Source organism: Rhinolophus ferrumequinum, chromosome 19 (genome assembly GCF_004115265.2).
Source record: "Rhinolophus ferrumequinum isolate MPI-CBG mRhiFer1 chromosome 19, mRhiFer1_v1.p, whole genome shotgun sequence".
In the NCBI taxonomy this organism is placed as follows: domain Eukaryota; kingdom Metazoa; phylum Chordata; class Mammalia; order Chiroptera; family Rhinolophidae; genus Rhinolophus; species Rhinolophus ferrumequinum.
In genome coordinates, this window is record NC_046302.1 from 15,836,582 (window position 1) to 15,849,399 (window position 12,818).

At 36.7% G+C, this 12,818-nt stretch overlaps 1 pseudogene; it reads right to left on the bottom strand.

The window, feature by feature from the left end:
- Positions 1-1,633: 1,633 nt before the first annotated feature.
- LOC117038699 (growth hormone-inducible transmembrane protein-like) lies at positions 1,634-6,727 on the bottom strand (annotated as a pseudogene).
- Between the last annotated feature and the right edge of the window lie 6,091 nt (positions 6,728-12,818).

A 12,818-nucleotide genomic window follows, 5' to 3' on the forward strand; every position in this document is an offset into this window, starting at 1 on the left:
TTAATATAATATATTAATAAAATAAAATATTTTTTTTCTGGCTAGACCTTTATTATTTCAAAAATAAGCATCCTATGTAACTTGAGGAGATTAAAATAGTTATTTCTGGATTATTGTAATAAATGCTTAGCAAGAACAACAATCATCTCAATAATCATACACACTTATTTTATTCATTAGGAACTTACAAAAATAATTCTTATCAAAAAACTTACAAGAGTCACAAAAGAGTTAAGTAATGGTCTATGCAGGAGAGAAGGAAAATTCTGCTAGGTGACACTCTAATGAAGCATTCTTCCCATTAGATTTTTGATTGGTATAGTTCATGAGGAAAAAATAGCTTTGCTTTCCTTTTTTGTTGTGCTTAGTCTAAATGCAAGAAACCAAGTCTTAGGAGGAAAACTGCTTTCATAATCTCAAGTGGAAACCACACACAGGCTTTTCTAATAAAAGCTTCAAAGCTTGAAGAAATGAGAAAAGTAAGCATGTATTCTGTTAAACATTTCAATAAATATGCAAAAATGTTCAGCAATTTGAACATATTTTTTGTATACTTGAAAATACCATAATTTTCATGATTTGAATATTTGATCCTGAGAAGATATTTTAAGGATATTTTGTTCTGGAAGTTTCAAACGCAAAATTCACACACACACACACACACACACACACACGCACACATAATATATAAGAAATTCTCCATGTGATTAAAATTCTAGACTGTCCAAACAATGTCAAACAATAAGAACCAAACATGATCACATCTACATTATAAAGAGCACTGAAAAGGAACAGTGAAAAATGCATCAGTTCAGCAGATGAATGTAAAAAGTGATGACTTGTTTCCAAAAACCAGAGCCCTTCCACTGGCTCACCACCAATTACACAAGTCCTAAGTTCTGAGTATTCAACAAAAGACTGTAGGTGATCCTTTACTTCCCTCTGTTCCCTTTACCAAACCTTTATATCACTCATGACATTACTTGTTAATATTCTGCATTCCAAAATATATGCAGGTAAATACAAGTTTGCTAATTTTTACTTAACCAAATAAATTTAAAAATAACAAAACACTTCAATTCTCACAACACAAACTTCAGTTTTCACATTCCTTGAAACATTTCAGAATTATTCAAACATGAAAATTGGACATGTATGTGCTTATTTGGAAGAGAATTACCGTGTTTCCCCAAAAATGAGACCTAGCCGGATCATCAGCTCTAATGCATCTTTTGGAGCAAAAATTAATATTAGACCCAGTATTATATTATATTATATTATATTATATTATATTATATTATATTATATTATGTTATATTATACTATATTACATTATACCTGGTCTTATACTATATTAAAATAAGATCAGGTCTTATATTAATTTTTGCTCCAAAAGACGCATTAGAGTTGATGGTCCAGCTAGGTCTTATTTTGGGGGAAACACCGTACTAAATTTATTCTCCAGAAGAAAAAGCAAACCTGAAGCACCACATTACTAGAACTTTTGAAACATGATGATAAGTTCTTATCTTCTAAACTTTAATGAAAGCTGCTTGAGAAAACTAATGAATATCTACCCCTATTAAACAAACAAGGTATCTAATGCATTAAAGCAGTCAGGGGCTGAGTCACTTCACTTCTTTCTATTTCTTCCAGTTGTTAGAATACTGGCAACTCACGTAAATATATTTAATGTATACACTTAGATTCCCAACATCGAATTGATGGGGACATCTTTTTGAACTCCATACACTGGTACTATTTCTGCACGCTTGATTACTTTCTGCGCATCACAGAGAAGAAACATGCTGAAAAGAGCCAACCCACCTCAAAGTGCCACTGAGTACAGAGTGGCACCAGCCTGGAAGAAACATAGATCCCAGTGAGGATATAAAGACAAGGCCCAGGCCCACTCCCAGGGGTGCTCCCATGTTCAGAAACTTCTCACTGGGCGTATATATGGCCACAGTGGAGAGACCTCTCATCATGCCTGGTGTGTACCACTCAGCTCTGATGAGAAGAGGCCCCCCTAGTATTGTCAGAGGAACCATCACTTCACCCATCATACCAGAATATAGAAACCAAGCAAGATGATTTGGGCCTGGGCTCCAGTCATATGGCATCGCCTGTACCAGCATTCCAGCTCCAGTCTTGGCTGCAAAGCTTGCACCAATTCTCACCCAAGAGCCTCTCATCATAAAGTTCATGAGAACAGGAGTTCTGCTCACTGCCAGGACAGACAAACATGTTAAACCAATACTTCCTGCGTAGGGTTTCCAGACAGGAATTCCTGCCCGTTCTCAGGAATTTTTTTCACTTTCCGGTTCCCGAATCCTGAGAAAAGTTGGTCCAGAAATCGGGAAAATCGGGTCTTTGAACCCAGGTGTTTGGTAGGATCGGCCGTCACTTTGTGGAAATGATTCATCGTGGAGAACAGAAAACAGTTTATATCTCGGGATTTGGGAATGGGAAAGTGAAAAAAATTCCTGAGAACGGGCGGGAATTCCTGCCTGGAAACCCTACTGCTAAGTACTATAGGTAGAATGAATTCTATCCTTCACATACAGAGGCCAAATTACAGCCTTTTCAGTAGCTCCAACCTCATTAGACATTCCCAAGCTATAGTAACACAATGTTCCAAGACTAACAGCAGCCCCTCCAGCAAAAAACCATCTTCCCATCAGATCAATTTTAAATATTTTTTCCATTGATGGTTCCAATGCTGCCTCCTTGAGTTTTTGGCAAGTTTTCCCATGCTGGATCCCAATTCTTGTCTTGATGGTGTATTCCCTGCTGCGTGTTAAGTCATTGATTCTTGGATGGAATTCTTCACAACAGGGGAGGCCTTGGTGAAAATAGGGTGAAAATAGCCCTGGAAAGTAGTGTCCAGAGACTTGCAGCCAGCATGGTGGTGTACCAGGTTCACCAAATAAAATGCTCAGTCCCCAGTCACCAAACCACACAGTTCCCCTTCCTGGCCAGCGAAACATAGACATGTATAACTTGGCCATCCACCCACCCCTTACTGTCTGTGTGCATCACTGTATATATATATTTAATATACACAATATGAATATTATATATATATATATTATATATGTATATAATATATATATTCACATTTTATTTATCCATTCATCTATAGACAGATACTTAGGTTATTTACATACGGGGGTGCCAAAAAATGTATACACATTTTAAGAGATGTTAACACTTTGGTCAACATTACTCAAGCAGTAGTTCGCCATAATCAGAACTGTCTGGACACTGATGGTAACCACTTTGAGCACATTTTATAATTGCAGAAGTCAAATGTGACTTGTATTCATCTTTTGTTATCATTATATATTGATACAGTTTTTTCCTTTCTTAAAATGTGTATACATTATTTTTTGGCACCCTCTGTATTTTGGCTATTGTGAATAATGTTGCAATGAACAGGGGAGTGCAGATATCTCTTCGAGATACAATTTCATTTCCTTTGAATATATGCTGGATGATATGGTAGTTCTATTTTTAATTTTTTCAGAACCTCTGTACTGTTTTTCGTAATGGCTGTAATGGCTGTACCAATTTCCATTCCCACTAACAGTGAATAAGGGGTTCCCTTTCTGCATGTCTTCACCAACGTTAGTTATTTCCTGTCTTTTTTATAAAGTCTAAAGTGATAACGTATTGTGATTTTGATTTGCGTTTTTCTGAAGGTTAGTCACATTGAGTATCTTTTCATATACCTGCTGGTCATTTGTTTGTGTTCTTTGGGGAAAAAATGCCTATTCAGGTTCTTTGCCCAGTTTCATAAATTTTCTTTATATATTGCATTGTGTATTCACCACCCAGAGTCAGTTCTGTTTCCATCACCATATGTTTGACCCCTTTTTACGTCTTCTACTGCCCCCCTAACCCTCTGGTAACCACTTAACCGTTGTCTGTGTCTCTGAGTTTTTGTTTCTTTCTTTGTTTGTCTTGTTCATTTGTTTAATTAGGCTATTTTTTTTTTTTTTGCTATAGAGTGGTATGAATTCCTTATATATTTATATATTGTAGATATTAACCCCTTATAAGACATATGATATGCAAAATTTTCTTTGTTCTGTAGGTTGCCTTGTCATTTTATTGATGATTTCTTTTGGTGTGCAAGTTTACTTTTTAGTTGGATGTAGCCCCACTTGTTTACTTTTGCTTTTATTGTTTGTGCTATTGGTGTCATATCCACCAAAAGAAAAAAATAAATTACTGCCAAGACCAATGTTTCCCTATGTTTTCTTCTATGATTTATACAATTTCAGGGCATACTTTTAAGTCTTCAATCCGTTTGAGTTGATTTTTATGTATGGTATAAAATAAGGGTCCAATTTCATTCTTTTGTGAAATAACTTATTTTCTCTCCTGGAAATATTAAGGAATTTTCTTTATCCTTATTGTTATGATATTTCACCAGGTTATGTCCAGGTATAATCATTCATTCAAGCAATAGTTATTGAGTACCTACCTACTCTGTGTGAGAGTTACTGTATGAAAGAGCAATATAAATCCAACCCATGTTCTCATAAGATCTGAACTAGAGAAAGAGGATTTTTAAAAAGCCCATAAAGAAGTAAATTAATTGCAAATAGTAATGAATTCTATGATGAAAATAAAACAATATAGAAAGATAATGTTAAATAAGAAGAGACTAGAGTGATCATTGAAGACCTGTCTGGGAATTGACATTTTCATCAAAAGCCTAACTGATGAGGTGAGGTGAAAATATGAAAATGCAGTAGTTTAGGAAAAGGTCAATAAGGCTAGAGTATTTTGAATAAGGGAAGAGTGATATCAGAGTTAATTCTCCTGGTAAGTAAACTTGGTTTAATTTGAAGTATTTGGGAAACCATTGAAGGAATTTAAGTGCTCAATGATCAGAATCATGCTTTAAAAACATGTTTTTTAATACTCTTCAAAATAAATATGACTAGGGGAAAACATACAACCATGCTAGAGTTTTCATTTTAAATTTACAAACATAAATTAATACTGCCCATCAATTATATAATATATACTTGATCCATTATCTCTCCACTCTTTTAGATAACTTGCCTCTTTATCATCAAATCAATACTCCTGCCTCATTTCCATTCTCAGTTGATAACTTTTCTATTTTACCAGGAAAATTGAAGTAATCAGAAGAGTACTTTCAGAGATTTTTTTTAACCCAATCTACTCACCTTTCAGGAGCTATACCCTATCCACTATCTTCTTTCCTTTTTTTTCATAGAGGAATTGCCATATACCTCATAAAACCAATTCTTTATTTGTTAGATTCCATTTCCTTTCATCTATTCATGGATGTCACATAGTAAGTATGCCTCTTTTGTATTCTCAATTTTCCTTTCTCTACTGGAACATTTCCACCATCATATGAATATCATCTTAAAAACCTTCTCTTGACTCCACTTCCTCCACCATCTGCCACTCCATTTCTCTGAGTCCATTTGCAGTAAAATCCCCCAAAATATTTGCCTGGCTTACTTCAATACTTTTTCTAGTCATGCTTAAATCCATTGGAATCATATATTCACCTCCCATCACCACCATTCTGAAGCCACTCATTTCAAGGTAATCTATGATGTTCACTTTTTAAATCCAGTGTCAGTTCTCAGTTTTCATCTTATTTGATTAATCAGCTGCATCTGACATGATTGATTATTTTCTCTTCCTTGATACTCTTTCTTTCTTTGACCTCAAGGATACCACTTTTGGTGTTCTTCCTACCTCACTGATCTCTCCTCAGTTTCTTTGCATTTTCTCCTCTTTTTTCTGACGTCTTAATGTTAGAATATTCCAGGGCTCAGTATTTCGCTATCATTTCTTTTCTCCATTGGTGATGTCATCCAGTCTCATAACTTTAGATGTCATTGATATGTCAACCTATCCAGATTTAATTCTACAGATGAGACCTACCTCCTAAAGTCCAGACTCATATCATTTCCAGCTTCTCATTTGATATTTCAGGTTGGGTTTCTAAGAGACACCTCAAATTTAAATATCCAAAACTGAATTTGTGATATTCTATGAAAACCTACACACTTCTCAATCTTCCCATCTCAGCTGATGAGCATTCCACCTTCCCAGTTGTTCAGCCAAAATCCTTATATTCATCTTTGACTTCTCTTATTTCTCACCCAGTATTCAGTTTGTCACCAAAATTTATACACAAGCCCATTCCTTCTTATCACCTCCAGTGCTATCACCCTAGACTGACCACCATTATTTTTGTGAAATTTTACTGCAATAGCTTCCAAACTAGAGTTTTGTTTTGTTTTGCTTCAGGCTTGCCTTCCTGTGGCACTATAGCAGATAGATTTATGTTTTTTAAATGGTAAGTCAGATCACATTCCTCTTTTACCCAATATCCTTCACTAATTCTCCTTCCCCTTGAGGACACACACACACAAAAAAAGGCACAATTCTTAAAATTGTCTAGAGGATTCCACATGTCTAGCCCCATGACCTCTTTCTTTGACTTCATCTTCTATCAGACTCAACCTTCACTCACTCTACTTTCATTATACTAGCGTACTTGCTGTTCCTCAAATATGCCAGACATGTGAGAAGTTTGGAGTTTTGCACTGAGTTTTGATCTTTTCCCCAAATGCTTTTTCCCACCTACCCACAGGGCTAAGCCCTCCAATTTATTCAGTGTTTGCCTTAATAACTCTTTTTCAGGATTGCCTACTCTGACCATTCTACTTAAAATTATTACACTCACTTCTAAACATTATTGTTTTCCCTTAACCTGTTGTATTTTTACCATTTAATTTTTATGTAATTTGCTAAATTATTTATTTACTCATTATGTTTATTTACTATAATCCCCCACTTGAATATAAATTCAATGAGGGCAGGAATGTTTGTCTGCTTTATTCACTTTTTTTTTTTTTTTTTTTTTTTTTTTTTTTTTTTTTAATATTTTTTTTATTTTTTTAATTTATTGGGGTGACAATTGTTAGTAGAATTACATAGATTTCAGTTGTGCAATTCTGAATCACATCATCCATAAATCACACTGTGTGTTCACCACCCAGAGACAGCTCCCCTTCCATCACCGTACATTTGATCCCCCTCACCCTCATCCCCCACCCCCCAACCCCCTTACGCTCTGGTAACCACCAAATTACGTTCCCCAGATTAATTTTCAAACCCCGTGGCCATCCTGTGGTCACCGACTGCCCTCCAATCCCCTCACCCTCCCCCCCACCCCCCACTCCCCCCGCCCATCTAGCAACCCTCAGTTTTTCCTCATTGTCTCCCAGTTTCTGATTAGTTCATTCACTTATTCTTTTCTTTAGAATCCGCAAATAAGTGAGATCATATGGAACTTATCTTTCTCTGTCTGACTTATTTCACTTAACATAATGTTCTCTAGATCCATCCATGTTGTTGCAAATGGTAAGATTTCTTTCTTCCTTATGGCTGCATAATACTCCATTGTATAAATGTACCACAGTTTCTTAATCCAATCATCTACCGATGGGCATTTTGGTTGTTTCCATGTCTTAGCTATTGTGTATAGTGCTGCAATAAACATAGGAGTGCATAGAGATTTTTGAATTGAAGTTCTGGATTTCTCCGGATAGATACCTAGGAGTGGAATTACTGGATCATAAGGTAGTTCCATTTTCAGAATTTTGAGATACCTCCATACTGTTTTCCATAGCGGCTGCACCAGTCTGCAATCCCACCAACAGTGCACAAGCGTTCCCTTTTCTCCACATCCGCGCCAGCACTTGTTGTTTGTTGATTTATTGATGATAGCCATTCTGACTGGGGTGAGGTGGTATCTCATTGTGGTTTTTATTTGCATTTCTCTGATGGTTAGTGAGGTTGAGCATTTCTTCATATGTCTGTTTGCCATCTGAATGTCCTTTTCAGAAAAATGTCTCTTCAAGTCCTCTGCCCATTTTTCAATTGGATCGTTTGTTTTTTTGGAGTTGGGTTGAGTAAGTTTTCCATAGATTTGTGATATTAATCCCTTATCAGATATATCACTGGCAAATATCTTTTCCCATTCAGTAGGATCCCTTCTTGTTTTATTGATGGTTTCCTTTGCTGTGAAAAAACTTTTTAGTTTGATATAATCCCACATGTTTATTCTTTCTCTTAGTTCCCTCGCGCGAGGGTGTATATCAGTAAAAATCTTACTCCGGGTAATGTCTGAGAAGTTTCTTCCTATATTTTCTTCTAGGTATTTTATGGTTTCAGACCTTACATTTAAGTCTTTAAGCCATTTTGAATTTATTTTTGTATATGGTGTAAGGAGGTGGTCCAACTTCATTTTTTTGCATGTGTCTGTCCAGGTTTCCCAGCACCATTTATTGAATAGACTGTCATTACTCCATCGTACATTCTTGCTTCCATTGTCGTAGATTAAATGGCCATATAGGCGTGGATTTATTTCTGGACTCTCTATTCTGTTCCATTGATCTATGTGTCTGTTTTTATGCCAGTACCATGCTGTTTTGATTACTGTAGCCTTGTAGTATAATTTGAAGTCAGGTATTGTTATACCTCCCACTTTGTTCTTATTTCTCAAGATTGCCTTTGCTATTCGGGGTCTTTTATGGTCCCATATAAATTTTAGGATTATATGTTCTATTTCTGTGAAAAACGACGTTGGCAGTTTGATAGGAATTGCATTGAATATGTATATTGCCTTAGGCAGTATGGACATTTTAATTATATTAATTCTTCCTATCCATGAACATGATATGTGTTTCCATCTATTTATATCTTCCTTCATTCCTTTCATCAGTGTCTTATAATTTTCTGAGTATAGATCTTTTACTTCTTTGGTTAAATTTATTCCCAGGTATTTTATAGTCTTTGGAGCGATTGTAAATGGGATTGTTTTTTTAATTTCTCCTTCTGATGTTTTATTATTGGTATATACAAATGCAACTGATTTCTGAATATTAATTTTGTATCCTGCCACTTTACTAAATTCATCTATCAGCTCTAATAGCTTCTTGGTGGAGTCTTTAGGGTTCTCTATATATAGTATCATATCATCTGCATACAATGATAACTTTACTTCCTCCTTACCAATCTGGATGCCTTTTATTTCTTTTTCTTGTCTGATTGCTGTGGCAAGAACTTCCAGAACTATGTTGAATAGAAGCGGAGATAATGGGCATCCTTGCCTTGTTCCTGATCTTAGGGGGAATGGTTTTAGCTTTTCCCCATTGAGTATGATGTTAGCTGTGGGTTTGTCATATATGGCCTTTATTATGTTGAGATAAGATCCCTCTATTCCCACTTTCTTAAGGGTTTTTATCATAAATGGCTGTTGAATTTTATCAAATGCTTTTTCTGCATCTATTGATATGATCATGTGATTTTTATTTTTCATTTTGTTAATGTGGTGTATCACATTAATAGATTTGCGGATGTTGAACCACCCCTGCATACCAGGAATGAATCCCACTTGATCGTGGTGAATGATCTTTTTAATGTATTGCTGAATTCTGTTTGCTAATATTTTGTTGAGGATTTTTGCATCTATGTTCATTAAAGATATCGGCCTGTAGTTTTCTTTTTTTGTGGTGTCTTTGTCTAATTTTGGGATCAGGGTGATAGTGGCTTCGTAAAAAGTGTTTGGGAGTCTTCCCTCCTTCTGGATTTTTTGGAAGAGCTTGAGGAGAATTGGTGATAATTCTTTTTTGAACGCTTTGTAAAATTCACCTGTAAAGCCATCTGGTCCAGGGCTTTTGTTTGTTGGGAGACTGTTGATTACTGATTCAATTTCCGTGGTGGTAATCAGTCTATTCAGGTTTTCTGTTTCTTCTTGAGTTAGCCTTGGAAGGTTGTACGCCTCTAGAAAATTGTCCATTTCTTCCAAATTGTCAAATTTGTTGGCATATAGTTGCTCATAGTAACTTCTTAAAACTCTTTGTATTTCTGCAGTGTCCGTTGTCACTTCTCCTCTTTCGTTTCTGATTTTATTAATTTGGGTCCTCTCTCTCTTTTTTTTAATGAGTCTGGCTAATGGTTTGTCGATTTTGTTTATCTTCTCTAAGAACCAACTCTTGGATTCATTGATCTTTTGTATTGTTTTTCTGGTTTCTATTTCATTTAATTCTGCTCTGATCTTTATTATCTCCTTCCTTGTGTTCCCTTTGGGCTTATTTTGCTGTTCTTTTTCCAGATCCCTTAAATGTGAAGATAAACTGTTGATTAGTGATGTTTCTTGTTTCTTTAGGTAGGCCTGCAAAGCTATGAATTTCCCTCTTAGGACTGCTTTCGCGGCATCCCAAAGATTTTGGGTCGTCGTGTTTTCATTTTCATTTATCTCGAAATATCTTTTGATTTCTTCCTTGATCTCCTGCTTGACCCATTCATTATTTAGTAATAAGTTATTCAGCCTCCATGAATTGGTGTGTCTTCCCGTTTTTTTCCTGTAGTTCATTTCTAATTTCATAGCATTGTGGTCAGAGAAGACAATTGGTATGATTTCAATTTTCTTAAATTTATCAAGACTTGTTTTGTGGCCTAACATATGATCTATCTTGGAAAATGTTCCATGTGCGCTTGAGAAGAAGGTGTATTTTGCAGCATTGGGGTGAAATGTTCTGAAAATATCGATTAAATCCAAGTGGTCCAATGTATCATTTAAGGCTGTTGTTTCCATATTGATTTTCTGTCTGGAAGACCTGTCCCTTGTGGTCAGAGGTGTGTTGAAGTCCCCGACTATAATAGTGTTACTGTTGATCTCTGCCTTTATGTCAGTCAGTACCTGTTTTATATATTTAGGTGCTCCTATGTTGGGTGCATAGATGTTTACTAGGGTTATGTCCTCTTGTCGGATCGATCCCTTTATTATTATATAGTGCCCATCTTTGTCTTTTAGTATGTTCTTCATTTTAAAGTCTATTTTGTCAGAAATAAGTATTGCAACTCCAGCTTTTTTCTCGTTTCCATTTGCATGAAATATCTTACTCCAACCCTTCACTTTCAGCCTGTGTGTGTCTTTTGTTCTGAGGTGAGTCTCTTGTATACAGCATATACAAGGGTCTTGCTGTCTTATCCAGTCAGCCACCCTATGTCTTTTGATTGGAGCATTTAATCCATTTACATTTAAAGTGATTATTGATAGGTACATAGATATTGCCATTTTTAAATTTGTAGTTAGGTTGTTTTGATCTTTCTCCTATTTACAGAAGACCTTTTAGTATTTCTTGCAATGCTGGCTTGGTGGTAATAAATTCCTTTAGCTTATTTTTTTCTGGAAAGCTCTTTATCTCTCCATCAACTTTAAATGATAGCCTTGCTGGATAAAGCAATCTAGGTTGTAGACCTTTGTTTTCCATCACTTTAAGTATCTCCTGCCACTCCCTCCTGGCCTTCAATGTTTCTGTAGAAAAATCATTTGATAGTCTTATGGGAGTTCCCTTGTATGTAACCCTCCGTCTTTCTCTTGCTGCTTTTAGGATTCTCTCTTTGTCTTTAAGCTTTGCCATTTTAACTATAATGTGTCTTGGTGTGGACCTGTTTGGGTTAATCCTGGTTGGAACTCTCTGCACTTCCTGGACTTGTATGTTGGTTTCCTTCATCAGGTTGGGGAAGTTTTCAGACATTATTACTTCAAATATGTTCTCAATCCCTTGCTTGCTCTCTTCACCTTCTGGTATTCCTATGATGCGCATGTTGTTGCGCTTGATGTTATCCCAGAGGTCTCTTAGGCCATCTTCATTGTTTTTTATTCTTTTTTCTTTTTGTTGTTCCGTTTGGGTGATCTCTGCTACCTTGTCTTCTAAGTCGCTGATTCGATCCTCTGCTTCATCTAGCCTGCTGGTAATTCCTTCAAGTGAGTTCTTAATTTCGGTAATTGTGTTCTTTAGTTCCAACTGGTTTTTCGTTATGATTTCTACATCCTTCTTTATGTTTTCTCTAAGCTCGTTTGTTATGATTTCTACATCCTTCTTTATGTCTTCTCTAAGCTCCTTAAACATTCTTATCACCAGTGTTCTGAACTCAGTCTCTGAGAGGTTGGTTACGTCTGCTTCATTTGGTTCCAGTTGTGGAAGCTTCTTCTGTTCTTTTATTTGGGACGTGTATCTTTGTTTCCCCATTCTGGCTGACTGTGTTTATTTTGATATATTAGGTAGATCCCCTAGAGTTCTTAGTTCTTGCTAGGTTATCTTGTGTAGTATGTGTCCTTTATATTTGACTCGCACCACGTCGTCCTCCTCTGCGTGTGCTCCAAAGGTGAGTCTTGTGTTGTGTACACTGTCCCGTTCAAGAAGATCTTTAATTGCTTCCCGCTAATGAGCAGGTGGGGTCAACTCCTGGGCTGACCTGCCGTGAGACTTGGCTCTGCCCCCCGCAGGGCACTCTGCTGCGTGAGGGTTGACCACCCCAATGTGATTTGGCCTCTATGGGCTCCAGAGCCTGCCGAGAACCCCCTCTAGGTATGTGACCTGTAGGTCAACCCCGGCTGCACTCCGATTTGGTCTGGAGTTGGCCCCCAGATATGCCGAGTCCCGTGCCACCCAAGCTGGGCCCCGGCAGGGAAGTCCCAGAACAAGGCAAATCACCAAGCACAGCAGCAACGACAACAGCAAAGAAGAAGAAAAGAAAAAAAAAAAAAAAAAAAAAAAAAACAGCCGATAACCCCCGCTCAACACAGGCAAAGATATCAAAGATACAAGATAAAGCAAAACAAAACCAAGCAAAGCAAAACAAAGCAAAACAAAAAGCAGCGACCGTCTCGGCCTGAGCCCATCAAGCAATGACCAGGTTGTCCTCTGCTGTACCAAAGAGCCCCCTGCTTATTGCGC